The following is a 12,221-nucleotide window of genomic DNA, read 5'->3' as shown; positions in this document are numbered from 1 at the left end:
ACAAGTCAGGAGTGTGATGGAACACTCCCCACTTGCCTTGGTGAGTGAAGGGTTCTCCAAATTCCCACATTTTTCATATCATCAACAAGGATATGACTTTTGGTCTTTTATGGCAGAGGACCCAACTGCTGAGTTAAGTGTAGAACCCTGCAGCCCATGAAGACCTGGGACTGGACATGCCCGGGCTTGTTGAATGCATTGTGTATTGTTGCCTGTAACCAGACAACGAGCGGTGACAGAATGTGCATTCTTCCCTTTAAAACAATCAACCCAGAGAAAGACTTCATCTTATATGAAACTAAAGCCCATCAAAATCTTGCATAAATAATCGCTACTAACTATTAAGGCAGGAAGGCAGCAATGAATGCAATTAATGCAAACCTATCAATACTCCACATATACAATGGCTTTCAGTTCAAGACTAGTTACGGGGACAGGATGACAATGATAAACATCACGCGAGCCCATTAAAAACAATGAGACAACAATCACCTGAAGAAGCCCAAATCAGACAAAGAACTAACCTTGATTTGGTGTCAGATAAGAAATTCAAAGAAAAAGTATAACTGGGCCACCGGTTACGAAGGGGGTGAGCAGCTTTTGGAGCGGTTGAAGCAAAGTTTAAGCAGGGAGCTGAGCCAAGCAGAGGAAGGAAATCTGGAGGTTTGCAGACCCGCAGACAACATTACGGCGAGGGGCACGGGGTGGCAGGCTCAACCGAAGACAACAAGGCCGCAACCGCAGCCCTCCACGAAGATCGACCACCCACAACCACATCCCTTACCCAACTGAAGAATCCACAGACCAGGACCACGTGGGGACGGCAGGCCCCAGAGGACACAAAGAGCGTACCCCAAAACTGCAACCGGCTTACCTGGCTGGACTTCGAACTGTCAAGGGACCCTGGTTGGTGAGCATGATCACTGACCTCTCCTAGTTCAATTTAGTTAGGTTTTGGGGTTAGGACAAGGGTAAGGGGATTAGTAGCGTGCTTTTTCCCTTGTTATGCTGTGTGCTCCCCATTCTTAACTGTGTACATTGTAGGTCTATATAATCTCAGTGTTATAAGTTCATTTGTCACTTCAATAAACCCAGTTTTTTCTTGCACCAAAACCAGTTGTCTGCTGCACTTTGTCACAACCCCCAAATAAGTCCAAGGTCTAGAACCCAGGGAGTGGGAGCGATTCAGACCGCTCAGAAGTCAGAGGTGAAGCTGACACACACCACCACCCCCTGCATGAGTGCAGGTCACACAACACTCAAGAAGCTTGACACCATCCAGGACAAAGCAGCCCACTTGATAGGCATCACATCCACAAACATTCACTCCTTCCACCACCAACGCACATTGGCAGCAGTGTGTACCATCTACAAGATGCACTGCAGGAATTCACCAAGGCATTTTAGACAGCACTTTCCAAACCCACGATTGCTACCATCTAGAAGGACAAGGGCAGCAGATAGATGGGAACACCCCCACCTGGAAGTTCCCCTCCAAGTCACTCACCACACTGACTTGGAAATATATCACCATTCCATCACTGTCACTGGATCAAAATCTTGGAACTCCCTTCCTAACAGCACTGTGGGTGTACCTACACCACATGGACTGCAGTGGTTCAAGAAGGCAGCTCACCACCACCTTCTCAAGGGCAATTATGGATGGGCAATAAATGCTGGCCGAGCCAGCAAAACCCACATCCCATGAATTAATTTAAAAAAACAGCATTATATTTCCAGGTGAGGATGGTGAGTGGCTTGCAGCAAAACTTCAGGTGGTGTTTCCATGTGTCTGCTGTCCCTGTACTTCCAGATGATCATGGTCATGGGTTTGGAAGGTGCTGTGTGAGGAGCCTAGGTGAGTTCCTGCACTGCATCTTCCAGATGGTACACACTGCTGCCACTGTGTGTCAGTGGTGGCGGAGGGAATGTTGAAGGTGATGGATGGGATGTCAATCAAGTGAGTTGCTTTGTCCTGGATGGTGTCAAGCTTCTTGAGTGTTGTTGGAGATGTACATTCCATCCGACTCCTGCCTTGTGGTGGAGATGAGTTACTAGCTTCAGGATTCGGAGCCCCTGTAACCACAGTATTTATATGGCTAGACCAGTTCAGTTTATGGTCAACAGTAACCCCCAGGATGCTGATGGTGGGGGATTCAGCGATGGTAATACCACTGAATGTTAAGGAGCAATGGTTAGATTCCCTCTTGTTGGAGTTGGTCATTGCCTGGCACTTGTGTGGTGCGAATGTCATGTCAGCCCATGCCTGGATATTATCCACATCTTGCTGCATTTGGACATGGACTGCTTCAGTATCTGAGGAGTCTCGAATGGTGCTGGAGATTATGCTATCATCAGCGAATATCCCCACTTCTGACCTTATGATGAAAGGAAGGCCATTGATGAAGCAGCTGTAGATGGCTGGGCCTAACTGGGTTCAACAATAATGTGCTCTAAATTAATCACAGAGATAAAAACAAAAAACTACTGCGGATGCTGGAAATCCGAAACAAAAACACAATTACCTGGAAAAACTCAGCAGATCCAGCAGCATTGGTGGAGAAGAAAGGAGTTGACGTTTCGAGTCAACTCCTTTCTTCTCCGCCAATGCTGCCGGACCTGCTGAGTTTTTCCAGGTAATTCTGTTTTTGTTTTGTACTCTAAATTAATGCTGTCCATACATGGTCACAAAATATATGCATAAATATGCACTAAAAGTACATAATATTTTAGCATTTCTTTTTAAAATAATCCTGCTATTGCTTTCCTACCAGGACATGCAATGTAAAATGCCTGATAGTGTATTGTTTTATTACTTGCTGCTGTTGTGGAACTGATCCCTGTTGTTGAGGTTGTTGTGGATTCAGTTGCTGGTGGTTGAGTGGAGCTCTGTGCAGTTGTTTCTCCCAATGTGGTTGGAAAGACTAGTGTTGTAGTTGTTGATTCTACAGATGCCGATGTTCCAACAGGAGAAGTTGTAGTAGGTGCAGTTGATGTAACTGTAGAAACAAAATTATAGTTCAGTCTAGATGGGACTCAATCTTTCTTGTTCTACTTAAATGACATGATGTTAAATCTGAGAAATTAGACATTGAAATTTCCAAACATGGAACATAATTTGTTACATGGTGACTCTCCAACTGTGATTATAATAAATGAAAATAGAACCAGTTTTTAATTCCATCCAAAACTCTGGAGTGAGTGACAATTGCCCGGATTTTCTGGTGAGCATTGATGCCGGGTGCATTGCCACTGCCCCCGCAAAGATTTCTGCACCCAAACTTTTCTCCCCTTTTCAGAACTGTTGATCCAGCCACAGCTGTGATAGATCAACACACCCTTTCAAGGGGAAGTCCTGCGAGCCGAAGAGAAGATGGGCAAGAGAGGGCATATCCCCTGTTTACAACATTAGCTGCGTTATTCGGGTAAGATTTTAACAGTCTCAAGTCTCTCAGTGGGTTTGAGTGGCTGAGTGAGAGAGTGGGACTGGAATGGTTAGTTGGGTTTGGCGGGGGGAGCCAGTTGCATTAGAGTGTAGTCAGGTCAGGTTGCAGTGGGTAGTTAGGTTGGGTCACCGGGGTTTTCGGTTTGGGCGTGTGTCGTTGGGTCAGGTCAGGGCGAAGTCAGGTTAGGTTGGAGGGTTTAGTTGGGGCTAGCGTGTTGGTATGGTCAGGGTGGGTACTTGGGTCAGGGATGGGTAGCTTGGTCAGCTTGTGGGGTAGTTGAGTCGGTTTGGGGATAGTGTCAGTTCCGGCTGCGGATGGGTATTTGGGTTGGAGGGTGGTCAGATGGGTAGTTCAATCAGGGGATGTGTAGGTGGGTCAGGTCGGGGTGTAATAGGTTGGCTCAGGGATTAGTCGGGTCAGATTGTGGGGTGCGGATAGTGGTGTCATGGGGTGGTGATGGGAGAGAAACTCAGCTCAGGCCGGGGGGGATAATTACGGTGGTGGGGGATGGGGGTCTTGTTTGAAATCAGTTCAATTGCACCTTTAATCACTGAGTCACGTCAGAGATTAAACTGTGTGGAATTTCCATGGTGAGTATCCCGGTAAGTAGCGTGTACCTAGCCCAAATCCCCTTCACTGAGATTAGTGTAAGAGACATTCACATAGTGTCCCAGGCACTGCAAACCAAACCATGGGGAGTTTTAAACATCCTGGGCAATTACAGTGTATGTGAGCACATCAGGGCTTCCAATGGATCCTGACGCGCATCACACACTTCAGTCCTGATTTTGGCGCTCCGGGTCTCGGAAGATTCAGGACATTATTTTGAGCACCATCAGTATGAAAAAGCTATTAAAAATAAGATCTGACCATTACTAATTCCTGCTGGTGACACACTGATTCCTGTTGTTGAGGTTGTTGCCGTGAATTGACTTGTTAACAGCTGACTGGAACTCTCTGTTGTTGCTGGTTCTGGTGTACTTGCTGGTGCTGTTGTGGATGGAAAGATTGGTGTTGCAGTTGTTTGTAGGGTTATAGAGAATGTCTCAGCAGGTGTTGTTGTAGTTGTAGCAGTTGATGTAGCTGTATAAACAAAATGAAAATTTAACTTTAAAATGTTAGATGAGACTCCACCATTACTTATTTTATTTAAATTATTGTTATAAATACTTAGTTCAGGCTCATGGTAAAACTTTAGAGACAATTTTTAGTTCTGGGAAGATTAATGTTTAACTGTTGAAAATGGGATAAATGAAACTAAAGCAGCTTGAAGTCTATTACACTTAAAAGGTCGGGGCCATGTTGACTTAAGAGGTTAACAGTTAGAAAAGTAAGATGATAAAACAGCAGATGGGTTTACTAAATTGGAGGATTGGAGATGAGGTGCCTATACTGCTTGCAAGGAAATGTCATCCAGAGGGTTGTTATGTTTTTGGAGCTTGAGCTACAATTAGTTTCAAAGCATTCAGTGAGCCCTGGAAGGTTACTTCATCATGGAGATGGGTGGAGCTTAATAAAGTTCTGAGGAGTCATGAATGGTGCTGGAGATTATGCAATCATCAGCGAACATCCCCACTTCTGACCTTATGATGGAAAGAAGGTAATTGATGAAGCAGCTAAAGATGGCTGGGCCTAGAGTTTGAGGTGCATACTTGGAACGCCAGGGCAATTGAGTCTTGGGTGATGAGATTGAAACCTTGGGAGGGGTGCAGTCGTTGAGGCAGTCTGGGCGGGGGCAGCCTCAGAGGGAATTCAGAGGCTAGGTCCTCAAAAGCGAGAACTTTGGAGTCATTCGAGAATGAGAGAGTTTCAGTGAGATTATTTATCTCACAGTGTTCACTGATGCCTGGGTTTGTTGCTGAGAAATCTGTGGGACCTGTCTTGGTTGCATTTGCTATTTCATGTGTAGTGTGGCGTTTCAATCACAGTTTGCCTGTTAGTTCATGTTTACCTCATGTTAATTCTTAATGTTAGAGTCCAAGATAGGTTGTAAATTGTTTTATTTTTCTGACTTTTATGGTAAATTTTATTTTTATTTGTTCAAAATCCACAATCTTGTGGCTTTATTCTGTTAACAAGTTTCTTAAATCTTAAACTTTGTCAACTTTAAACAAAAAGTTATTGGTCCCTAACTGAATCTGACCAAGAACTAATGCGGTATAATTTCATAACAATATAATGTATCATTTCTGTAACATAGCATTACAATGTCCTGCCTTTTAGTCTTTCTATGCTTAGATTGTTCATTTTTGTCACTCCAGTTGTAATTATAAATCAACAAAATATAACCAGTTTCTAATTCTGTCACAACTTCGGGATCATTTTCATTACGATCGGCACAAGATGGATGTTAAAGAAAAGGTCTGATCTTCACTATTTCTTGTTGTTAATGGAACTGGTGTCTAGTGTTAGTCACGGCTCAGTTGGTCGCCCTTTTGCATCTAAATCTGAAAGTTATTGATTTAAGGATAAAAAGGCTGATACTCCAGTGGATGAAGTGAGGAGTCGCTTTTATGTTGGAGATCCTGTCGTTTGGATGAATTATCAAATTGGGGTCTGAATTCAGTACAAAATAACTGTTAAAGAGAAGGTCTGATCCTTACAAACTCTTGTTGATGAACTGAGCCCTGTTGTTGAGGCAGTTGCTGCTTCATTTGTTGGTAGTTTCGTGGAGCTCTCTGTAGTAGTTAGTTCTGTTGTGCTTGTTGCTCCTGAAATGGATGCAAGGTTTGGGATTGTAGTTGTTAATTCTTCAGATGTATTTGTCCCAGGAGGAGTAGTATTAGTTGCGGCAGTTGATGTAGCTAAGTCAATGAAATGACAATATTGCCTTAGAATATAACATGAGATTGAATCTAATTTGGTCTATGAATTACATTATGCAACATTTGAATAATATCCTATTGCAATGTCCAATGATAACATCTTTCTATGCTCATGGAGTTAAGAGTTCTCACTCCAGCTGTGATTTAAAGCAGCAAAATTTAACTGTTTTTCAATTCTGTCAGAGACTCTGGTGTGAGTTTTATTATATTCAGAATCATCAGCATGAAATAGCTGTTAAAGAAAAAGATCTGACCCTTACTACTTTCTGCTGTTGATGAACCAGTTCCTGTTGTTGAGAATGTTGTGGATTTAGTTGCTGAGGTAGTTGATGACTGGGTGGAGTTCTCTGTAGTTGTTGGTTCTGTTGCATTTGTTGTTGCTAATGTAATTATTGGTGTTGTAGTTGTTGACTGTACAGGTGTAAACAATCTAGCAGGAGTAGCTGTAGTCAGAGCAGTTGATGCTGTGACAACAAAATGAAAATTCAACCTTAGAATATAACATCAGACTGGAACTTACTTGTTCTATTTAAATTGCATTACACAACACCTGAGTAATATAGTACGGAAATATCCTATGATATCATTCTATCATTATGTTGTTAAGTGTAGTATTTTCAGTTGAGAATTGGAAGCAACAAAATGTCAACCTTTTTAATTTGTTTTAATTCATTCATGGGATATGGGCATCACTTGCTAGTTCAGCATTTATTGCCCATCGTTAATTGCCTTTAAGGTGGTGGTGAGCTGCCTTCTTGAACTGCTGCAGTCATTGTGGTGTAGGTACAGACACAGTGCTGTTAGGGAGGGAGTACCCAGATTTTGACCCAGCGACGGTGTACGGGAGGCAGTGGCAGAGTGTTATTGTCGGTGGAATAGTAATCCAGAGACCCAAGATAATGCTCTGGGGACCTGGGTTTGATCCCTGCCATTGCAGATTGTGGAAATTGAATTCAAGAAAGACCTGGAATTAAAAGTCTAACGATGACCGTGGAAGCATTGTCGATTGTTGTAAAAACCCATCTGGTTCACTGATGTCCTTTAGAGAAGGACCTCTGTCGTCCTTACCTAGTGTGGTCTACACATGATTGCAGTCCCACATCAATGTGACTGAGTCTTACATGCCCTCTCAAATAGCCCAGCAAGCCACTCAGTTGTAACCAAATGCTTTAAAGTCCAAAAAATGAGTGAAACTGGACAGACCACCCGGCATCAACCTAGGCACCAGAAATAACAACGGCAATTGCAGCCCTTTCAACCCTGCAAAGCCCTCCTTACTAATCTCTGGGACCTAGTGCCCAAACTGAGAGAGCAGTTTCACAGACTAGTCAAGCAACAGCCTGACATAGACATCCTCACGGAATCATACATTCCAGACAATGTCCCGGACACCACCATCACCATATCCTGTCCCAGCGGCAGGACAGGCCCAGCAGAGGAGGCGGCACAGCGGTATACGGTTGGGGGGGAAGGAATTGCCCTGGGAGTCCTCAACATCGACTTCGGGCCCCATGATGTCCCGTGGCATCAGGTCAAACATGGGCAAGGAAACCTCCTGCTGATTACCACCTACTGCCCCCCCCTCAGCTGTTCAACCAGTGCTCCTCCATGTTGAACACCACTTGGAGGAAGCACTGATGGTGGCAAGGGCCTAAATTGTACTCTGGATGGGGGGCTTCAATGTCCATCAACAAGAGTGGCTTGGTAGCGCCACCACTGACCGAGCTGGCCGACATAGCTGCTACACTTGGTCTGCGGCAGGTGGTGAGGGAACCAACAAGAGGGAAAAACATACTTGAACTCATCCTCACCAACTTGCCTGCCGCAGATGCATCTGTAGGGGTGACCACCACACGATCCTTGTGGAGATGAAGTCCCACCTTCACATTGAGGATACCCTCCATTGTGTTGTGTGCACTACCACCATGCTAAGTGAGATAGATTTCGAACAGATCTAGCAACTCAAGACTGGGCATCCTTGAGGCACTGTGGGCCATCAGCAGCAGCAGAATTGTACTTGAACACAATCTGTAACCTCATGGCCTGGCATATCCCCTACTCTATCATTACCATCAAGCCAGGGGATCAATCCTGGTTCAATGAAGAGTGCAGGTGGGCATGCCAGGAGCAGTACCAGGCATACCTAAAAATGAGGTGTCAACCTGGTGAAGCTATAACACAGGAGTACTTGCATGCCAAACAGCATAAGCAGCAAATGATAGGGCTAATCCCACAACCAATGGATCAGATCAAAGCTCTGCAGTCCTGCCACATCCGGTTGTGAATGGTGGTGGACTATTAAACAACTCACTGGAGGAGGAGGCTCCACATATGTCCCCATCCTCAATGATCAAGGAGCCCACCACATCAGGGCAAAAGATAAGGCTGAAGCATTTGCTACAATCTTCAGCCAGAAGTGTCAACTGGATGATCCATATTGGTCTCCTCCAGAGGTCCCCAGCATCATAGATGCCAGCCTTCCACCAATTTGATTCACTTCACATGATATCAGGAAATGGCTGAAGGCACTGGATACTGCAAAGTCTATTGCAAAGGGCCCTGACAATATTCTGGCAATAGACCTGAAGACTTGTGCTCCAGAATTTGCCGCGTCCCTAGCCAAGCTGTTCCAGTACAACAACACTGGCATTTACCCGACTATGTGGAAAATTGCCCAGGTATGTCCTGTACACAAAAAGCAGGAACAATCCAACCCTCAATTACAGCCCCATCAGTCTACTCTCCATCATCAGTAAAATAATGGAAGGGGTCATCAACAGTGCTGTCAAGCAGCACTTGCTTAACAATAACTTGCTCGCTGATGCTCAGTTTGGGTTCCGCCAGGGTCACTCTGCTCCTGACCTCATTTCAGCCTTGGTTCCAGCTTAGACAAAAAAGCTGAACTCCAGAGCTGAGGTGAGAGTGACTGCCCTTGATATCAAGACCGCATTTGACAGAGTCTGGCATCTAGGAGCCCTGGCAAAACTGGAGTCAAGAGGAATCAGGGGGAAAAGTCTACACTGATTGGAGCCATACCTAGCACAAAGAAAGATGGTTGTTGTTGTTGGAGGTCAGTCATCTCAGCTCCAGGACATCACCGCAGGATTTCCTCAAGATAGTGTCCCCGGTCCAACTATCTTCAGTACTTCATCAAATACCTTCCATCATAAGGTCAGAAGTGGGGATGTTCGTTGATGATTGCAACATGTTCAGCACCATTTGTGACACCTCAGATACTGAAGCAGTCCATGTCCAAATGCAGCAAGACCTGGACAATATCCAGACATGGGCTGAGAAGTGGCAAGTAACATTCTTGCCACACAAGTGTCAGGCAATGATCACCTCCAACAAGAGAGAATCCAACCATCACCGCTTGATGTTCAATGGCATTACCATCACTGAATCCCCCACTATCGATATCCTGGGGGTTACCATTGAACAGGAACTGAACTGGTATAGCCATATAAATACTGTGGCTACAAGAGCAGGTCAGAGGATAGGAATCGTGCGATGAGTAAGCCACCTCCTGACTCCCCAAAGCCTGTCCACCATCTTCAAGGCACAAGTCAGGAGTGTGATGGAACACTCCCCACTTGCCTGAATGAGTGCAGCTCCCACTACACTCAAGGAGCTTGACACCGTCCAGGACAAAGCAGCTTGATTGGCACCACATCCACAAACATTCACTCCTTCCACCACCAACGCACAGTGGCAGCAGTGTGTACCATCTACAAGATGCACTGCAGGAATTCACCAAGGCACTTTAGACAGCACTTTCCAAAACTATGACCACTACCATCTGGAAGGACAAGGGCACAAGATAAATGGGAACACCACCACCTGGAAGTTCCCCTCCAACTTACTCACCACCCTGATTTGGAAACATATCGCCTTCACTGTCACTGGGTCAAAATCCTGGAACTCCCTTCCTAACAGCACTGTGGTTGTACCTACACCTCATGGACTGCAGTGGTTCAAGAAGGCCGCTCACCACCACCTTCTCAAGGGCAACTAGGGATGGGCAATAAATGCTGGCCCAACCAGCAACGCCCATATCCCATGAATTAATAAAACAAACGGCATTATATTTCCAAGTGAGGATGGTGAGTGGCTTGCAGGGAAACTTCCAGGTGGTGTTTCCATGTGTCTGCTGCCCCTGTCCTTCCAGATGGTCACGGTCATGGGTTTGGAAGGTGCTGTGTCAGGAGCCTTGGTGAATTCCTGCACTGCATCTCGCAGATGGTACACACTGCTGCCACTGTGCGTCAGTGGTGGCAGAGGGGGTGTTGAAGGCGATGGACGGGATGTGATTCAAGTGAATTGCTTTGTCCTGGATGGTGTCAAGCTTCTTGAGTGTTGTTGGAGCAGTACATTCCATCACATTCCTGCCTTGTGTTGGAGATGAGTTACTAGTTTCAGGATTCCGAACCCCTGTAGCCACAGTATTTATATGGCCAGCCCAGTTCTGTTTCTGGTCAATGGTAACCCCCAGGATGCTGCTAGTGGGGATTCAGCGATGGTAATACCACTGAATGTTAAGGAGGAATGGTTAGATTCCCTCTTGTTGGAGTTGGCCATTGCCTGGCACTTGTGTGGTGCGAATGTCATGTCAGCCCAAGCCTGGTTATTATCCACATCTTGCTGCATTTGGACATGGACTGCTTCAGTATCTGAGGAGTCTCGAATGGTGCTGGAGATTATGCAATCATCAGCGAACATTCCACTTCTGACCTTATGATGGAAGGAAGGTCATTGATGAAGCAGCTGACGATGGCTGGGCCAAGGTAGGTTCAACAATAATGTACTCTAACTTAATGCTGTCCATACATGGTCACAAAATATATGCATAAATATGCACTAAAAATACATAATATTTTAGCATTTCTTTTTAAAATAATCCGGCAATTGCTTTCCTACCAGGACATGCAATGTAAAATGCCTGATAGTGTATTGTTTTATTACTTGCTGCTGTTGTGGAACTGATCCCTGTTGTTGAGGTTGTTGTGGATTCAGTTGCTGGTGGTTGAGTGGAGCTCTGTGCAGTTGTTGCTCCCAATGTGGTTGGAAAGACTGGTTTTGTAAGTGTTGATTGTACAGATGCTGATGTTCCAACAGGAGTAGTTGTAGTAGGTGCAGGTGATGTAACTGTAGGAACAAAATTATAGTTCAGTCTAGATGGGACTCAATCTGTTTTGTTCTACTTAAATGACACGATGTTAAATCTGAGAAATTAGACATTGAAATTTCCAAACATGGTATTGTTCTGTACATAATTTACTACATGGTGACTCTCCAACTGTGATTATAATAAAAGAAAATAGAACCAGTTTTTAATTCCATCCGAAACTCTGGAGTGATTGACAATTGCCCGGATTTTCTGGTGAGCGTTGATGCCGGGTGCATTGCCACTGCCCCCGCAAAGATTTCTACACCCAACCTTTTCACCCCTTTTCAACCAGAACTTTTGATCCAGCCACAGCTGTGATAGATCAACACACCCTTTCAAGGGGATGTCTGCGAGCCGAAGAGAAGATGGGTAAGAGAGGGCATGTCCCCTGTTTACAACATTAGCTGCATTATTCAGGTAAGATTTTAAAAGTTTCAAGTCTCTCAGTGGGTCTGAGTGGCTGAGTGAGTGAGTGGTGGGACAGGAATGGTTAGTTGGGTTTGGAGGAGGGAGCCAGTCGCATCAGAGTGTAGTCAGGTCACGTTGCAGTGGGTAGTTCGGTTAGTTCACCGGGGTTTTCGGGTTGGGGGTGTGTAGTTGGGTCAGGTCAGGGCGAAGTCGGGTTAGGTTGGAGGGTTTAGTTGGGACTAGGGTGTTGGTCTGGACAGGGTGGGTACTTGGGTCGGGGCTGGGTATCTTGGTTGGCTTGTGGGATGGTTGTGTCGGTTTGGGGATATTGCAAGGTCCGGCTGCGTATTTGGTTCGGAGGGCGGTCAGATGGGT

At 45.3% G+C, this 12,221-nt stretch overlaps 1 long non-coding RNA gene across 1 annotated transcript; it reads right to left on the bottom strand.

Moving 5' to 3' along the window:
• Positions 1 to 4,410: 4,410 nt before the first annotated feature.
• Positions 4,411 to 11,352, bottom strand: LOC144694218 (uncharacterized). The gene is made up of 4 exons (XR_013579686.1): positions 11,234 to 11,352; positions 6,532 to 6,735; positions 6,050 to 6,250; positions 4,411 to 4,529 (listed from the first exon to the last, which is right to left on the bottom strand). It is a non-coding gene; the product is annotated as an uncharacterized LOC144694218 (long non-coding RNA).
• Between the last annotated feature and the right edge of the window lie 869 nt (positions 11,353 to 12,221).

This window comes from Cetorhinus maximus, chromosome 19 (genome assembly GCF_964194155.1).
Source record: "Cetorhinus maximus chromosome 19, sCetMax3.hap1.1, whole genome shotgun sequence".
Classification (NCBI taxonomy): Eukaryota; Metazoa; Chordata; class Chondrichthyes; order Lamniformes; family Cetorhinidae; genus Cetorhinus; species Cetorhinus maximus.
The sequence above is the reverse complement of the archived record's forward strand: the minus strand, read 5'-3'. Positions and strand labels throughout refer to the sequence as shown.